We start from the raw sequence: 6,191 nt of genomic DNA, 5'->3' as shown, positions 1-6,191 counted from the left end.
AAAGCTTGCATCTCTTTCCTCCAATGAGGAAATATGATGGCATTTATAAGCAGAAACAAATTCTGAGATGTGACATGGATCCAGACAGGTTTGGGGTTGGAGGTGGCCTACCTTGAACTTGGCATGACCCATCACGTGAATATAGACGCAGAGCTTTACCTGCTGCACATGAGTCCATTCCCAGAGGAGGAACTAACATTTCCAAAAGGTGTAGGTCATACCTTTGAAAAAATTTCTTTTTTCAACTCCTCCCTATTGAGGTATACCTCTGGATAATTCCTCCAATAATAAGTTGGAGGACTGATAAATAGCTTAGGAAGTTTGAAATAAATGCCTACTTTGTAGTAGGTTCCATCCGTGTACAAAAATTAATAATGCTCATGCAAAAGTGTCCAGGTATTTTTCATGCTTCTACTTCCCTAGGGTTCTTGTTTCCAATCAGACATGCTCACCCTGAGTTCCTGCCTGATTCATGGTGCAGTGATATGTATGGCTGTCACATTGATGCCACATACCTACCATGGACAGCACATGCCATATCCCCCTGCCTGGGTAGTTCGCAACAAGTTTTCTTTCATCTGATAACTCTGGGTTGAAGAAGAGGGCCATGTAGCTCATTTCATTTCTTAAAAAGCAAACCATTCTTAAATGGGAGCTGACTTGGAGCCTGCTTAAATTGGACTTCTCATTTTGGAGGGGGAAGGAGCTGAGCTGATTTTCTCATCTGTGCAGTTACTCAAATCAGAGTGTAGAGTTCAGTTCTCTTGACTCCCAGTCCAGTGCTCTTTCCTCTGTCGTAATCATCATTATTACAAAGAAGGGGAGAATGCAAATTCTGACCCCTATTTTGCAGGAAGATAAATTGAGGGCATAATGAATGAATGAGTAGCACTCAAAAATATATAAAAATATTAAATCAATAAAAGTGATTTAAAGGTATGAAACCTCTCCAGGATTAACCATCTTTATTCTCCCTGCTGAATGCAAATATGCAGAGTTTAATATTAAAATGAACACATTAGAGAGCTCAAAGCCCTTTGACCATAGTTTCTCCTCTGTAGGAAAAGTGAGGAAGGGGAGGGGAAAATGATCCAGAAACATTTATGAAACATACTGTTCAGACTGATTATACACTTATGGAATCTCAAAGAAGATAAATTAGTGTATATTATGTGATTGAAATCATGACAGCCAAGCCCCACATCAAGAATAACAAAGGGCACTCACTGTAAGCAGTAGTTCTAGTGAATGGATCCTCCTCCTGTTAGACCAGTTTTTTTTTTTTTAAATCTTTTTCCTGTAGATAATTACAACTCTCATTCTTGAGATTGATACTGCCACAGAAGAGCATCTAACAAAAATACCTTTTTGTGGAGGAGCAATTACAGGAATCTGACAATTCTGATGAGAATTCTAGAAATGCAATGAGAAGTTATGAACTCATAGGTGTTGAGTTCTCTGAGCCAAGTTCTGTGCTAGGACCTCTACATAGATTTTCTTATTTATTATTCCAAACCTGTGATGTCAGTATCCTGAGCACTGTTTTCCAGGTGAGAAAGCTCAAATTCCTCTGCAGTAAAAGAACTTGCCCAAGGGGGCCACACCACAAAGTATTGTTGTTTATTGAGCAACAACATTGTTCAAATGATGCAGTGAGTGCTGGACCAGATGCTGGTGATATGAAGTTAATTAAGACATGCTCCTTGTCTAGATGAACCTTACAGTCTAGTGATACTTATTCACAGTGAGTGTGGGAACTTCTGCTCTTCAGTGCTTCAGTTTCATAGAAAACAAGAAACTTGCAGTCAGCTCTAAGAGATTTGGGTTGGAAAGGCTAGAGAAGAAATACAGGACTGGAGTTTAAAATGAGGGGGAAATAAAAGATCGGCAGAAAATTGGTTTTCAGAGCACGTAGAATAAAATGGACAAACCCTTGGAGGAAAGAGTAGTCAGGTCACATAAAAGGACCAGCAAACCTTGTGTTTCTTTTCTTGGCTGAAGGAATAAGATAAACAACGAGCTTTGAAGTACATGACACTGATAGAAAACCCTAAGGACAAGGCAAAGTAGTTTGGACTTAGTGGATAGAAAATGCAGAGCCCAGTACAACATCTGCTAACGCAGGGTCCTGGTTTCATAATATCACCAGATTTTGAACACCTGTGATGAAAAGAGTACATACAGAAGAAAATATTTTTGTCCATGCAATCTTGACCCTGATGGGGATGGAGGGAGATGATATAAACTAGGAAATCAGGCTTATGAAATCCTTGAACTAGTCCAGAGTGGCAATAGCTACAAAAGAACTAATCCAGAGAAAACAATAGGCGGCTAGGCTTGGTCATTAGATGGATGAGAAAAGAAAACCAAAAGAATGGTGATAAATCTGAAAGTACAGATTTGGGGATTGGCTCCCTGTTTAATGGAGGTTAAATGTTAACTTGGTTTTGGTTATGGTTTCATAAGTGTATACAAACTCCTAACTGTCGATAAGACAAAATTATCGAATTATGCTGTCTGTGCTTTTTGTCCACAAGGTTTAGATTTTGTATGTGTACCTATCCAAGTGGGACTATTCTTTGGAAATGTTAAATATGTCCCCCAAACTACAAATCAAGACACAGGGTGGGGGGGGGGGTCTAAGAAAAGATTTGTGCTCTTCTGAGGATAGAGGAGAAAGGGAGCAATCTGAAATTGCTAACGTATGGGAATTTCCAAGCTATATTGTAATGATTTCATGGGGTCAACAGGGTTGTTCTGAAAAGCCAGGAATCCTGGTGACCAGACCTTTGGCAACTGAAGCCATGGTGAGAATAGTCCTGAATGTTCCTGGGAGTGCTTGAAAAGGCATATCTAAGAATGAGTATAGAGGGCTGGGGTTGTGGCTCAGCAGTAGAGTGCTCACCTAGCATGTGCGAGGCCCTGGGTTCGATCCTCAGTACCACATTAAAAAAAAAAATAAATAAAGGTATTGTGTCCAACTACAACTAAAAAATGGAGGAAAAAAAAGAGTGTAGAGAGAGGCAAAGCAGAAAACCTCAGTCTGCAGACTGGGGGACCTGAGTGATAAATGAGATGAATCTTCTCACGGCATCATGACAGCATCACAAGAGGAGACAGAAAAAAGTGACCAGACTTTTAAAGATGAACCAGAAGCAAAATGGGGGGTCACATAGTTCCAATGAGATGTTCTCTGCAAAGGCAGCAGAGGGATAAATTTTAAAAATGCTTAGATTTGCAAACAGTTCATCGGACAGGGTGAAAGAGAGGTCACTGGTAGCCTCAGAAAGCAATCTGGGTGGAAGAGGAAGCTGGGAAACCAGACTGAGTGGCAGGCATCCTGGGGGTGGAGTGAATGAATGTGAGACAGTCGGTTTAAAGACTGAGCCTCAGCAGAGACCTGTTTTGTAATCAGTCGCCCCTTGGTCAGCTTGAGGTGGGAGGAAAGAGCATGAACTCTGGAGTCAGATGAGAGAAATCAAATATGAGATATAACGAAGAGATTTAACCTCTATTTCTTCATCTTTAAAACTTGAATTGATGGAGTTCTTCAGAAACTTCTGGAAGCTATTTTTGAAGATGAGGGATTTCCAGTCAGGAAGATGGATGCTAATAGGGAGCTATGGCTACCTATGCCCTAATCTTCCCAAAGTTCTGGGATCCATGAGAATTTTTCAGGGGGCAGGGGGAGTGGAAGGAGAAGAGACAAAACTGGAACTAGTAATTTAGCAAGGTTTCAGAATTCCAGATTACTAAACAACATTTAATTTTATTCTTATACACTAGCAGCAAACATTTAGAAAATATGAAATAAAAACAATTCCAATATAGCAGTACCCAAACAACAACAACAAAAAAATAACTTAGGAGTAAATTGTAAGGAAGCTTTCAGATACTAGCACAGGTCTGTACCCTGTGAAAGAAGAGAAGAAAAAAAGAATTGTGTGGAAAAGGCTTCAGATCTTAGTGTAGTTCTGTAGCCAGCAACCGGGAATCCCCAAGCCCAGATTGCTAGTTGGAAGAGTCCTGTATTGCCTGAAATGGGCTACCCCAGAATACATAAACTCTTAAATGTCAATAAGACAAATAAGCCAATTTTTCTAAATGGGAAAAAAAGGTAGAAGGTTTGATCAGATACCCCACAAAAGAAGAATATGGATGGCCTTATAAGCTCATTTAAAAACACACAAACTTATTAGTTATTAAGGAAATGCAAAGTAAGACCACAATCAGATGCCTCCAGAATGGCTCAGATTCAGAGACACATGCCAAGTGTTGGTGAGAATGTGGAGTGACTGGAACTCTCATACACTGCTGGTGGGGACACAGTGGAACCTTGGAAGATAATTCTGCAGTTTCTTAAAAAGTTAAACATATACCTACTGTATAACAGTCATTCCTCTTAAATTTTTACCCAAATGAAGCATATGTCCACTCAAAGATCTGTATACTAGCATACATAGTGTCCTTATTTAAAACAGCCAGACCTGGAAAACAAATGAAATGTTCACTAAAGAGTGAATGGGTAAATGATGGTCAAAGCTATACAATAATGGAGTACTCACTCCACAGTATTAAGGACAAATTGATATGAACGTGAATAATTCAAAAACAATATGCTCAAGCTACACAAAGAAATTACACAAAGTGTAGACTGTATAATTACATTGATTCAGAATTCTAGGAAGTGCAAACTCATTAAATGATGACAGAATGCAGATCTGTAGTAGTCTGTGGCAATGGATATTAAATGTCATCTCAATCTTGGTGATGATTTCACAAGTGTGAAATATATATGTTAAAACTCATGAGTACACTTTAAATATTTGAGGTTTATTGTATGTCAATTATGCCTCAATCAAGTGGTTTCAATGGGATGGGAGGAGATGAAGTCTGATGTTACAAATGAAACCCTCCCATATAATAAAAAGATTTGAAGAGTGCCTTAGAAGAAAATCCAGGGAAAAGTAAGTCTGGTGCTTTCAGCCCTATTTATCTACTTAGTATCTATTGTTCCTCAGTCCGAGGAGGTGAAGGCTGGGATAGTGGTTAGTGCCAACGGGCCCTCTGGAGTGCTCTAGCTAGCTCTCCTTGGGTCTACATAGGGAGGATCTTTCCCCAGAAGGGTGAGACAGAGGAGCAAACAGGGCTGACCTCCAGGGTGGGGGGCCAAAGAAATCACATAGAGCCTGGGGCTCAGAATGGGTGGTGCTCACGGTTTAAAGGTCTGCAGTTGCCACATTGAAATTTTAAACTTTAAATTCAATGTATTTTGCATATAAGTTTAATGGGATAGTGGGTGCTCAACACCAGGTCACTCTCCTGCTTCTTCCCAGGACAGGTTCTCTGCTGCCAGCTACTACTCTACTGCTCTTCCCCAGCATTCACTGGGGCCCAGATGCTGGGAGGGTCAGGGGTAGGTGCACGGCCATGGGACTGAGTCCCAGGATGGGGGTCACTTGACAGGATTGCATTTGCCCTACGGGCATCCCTGAATCCAAGGAGCACAGCATTAAATAGAAAATAATAATTATAGGTGACAGGTGAAGAGAAAGACCGCAGAAGAAAGGAAAGGCTTTTCCCCTGGTCTTTGAATGAAAGGATCCATGTTTCCACTTTGCGTTGGGCATCACAAACTCTGTGGGTCACCCTGGTGGAAGAGCAGACTGCTTGAGATGAGCACAGGCACTCCTAGTGTGGAATGCCTAGTGCTCTAGTGCTCTAGTTGTGTGTGACTATAAGTAGAAGGGCTGAAAGCTTCCAACATCCTCAAGGGAAAGATTTGGCTCAATTCACCCTGCCTGGCAATGACAGACCCTTGTAATGAAGAATATGGAATGTAGGGCAGTCTTACTCTCCAGGTCGAGAAGTGTGTGGGATAGAGCCTCCCCATTTGAGTTCATCTCCAGTATGGAATAGGGGTGAAGGTCCCAATGATGTTTTGAAAAGAGTAGTCATGACAATAGCCAGGTCCTAGAGAAAGGAGCAAAATGCATAAAGCTCACTTTCAGTGCCTTGCCCTTCCGGTATCGCAATGATCAAAGACCCAGCAGCAATGAAAGCGCAGAGAAGATGAGACCTAGGAACCTTCCCACATGCCCTCCTTAGGTTGGTGATACCACCTTGATTTGTCAGTTCTTTGCCCCCAGCTTCCTCCATATAGTCCAGGTCAGCTTGAGAAAATTTGCCCT

This window comes from Marmota monax, unplaced genomic scaffold (assembly GCF_021218885.2).
Source record: "Marmota monax isolate L192 unplaced genomic scaffold, Marmota_monax_Labrador192_F-V1.1 WCK01_AAM20220418_F8-fsc00001, whole genome shotgun sequence".
Taxonomy (NCBI): Eukaryota; Metazoa; Chordata; class Mammalia; order Rodentia; family Sciuridae; genus Marmota; species Marmota monax.
This window is presented reverse-complemented; position numbering follows the sequence as displayed.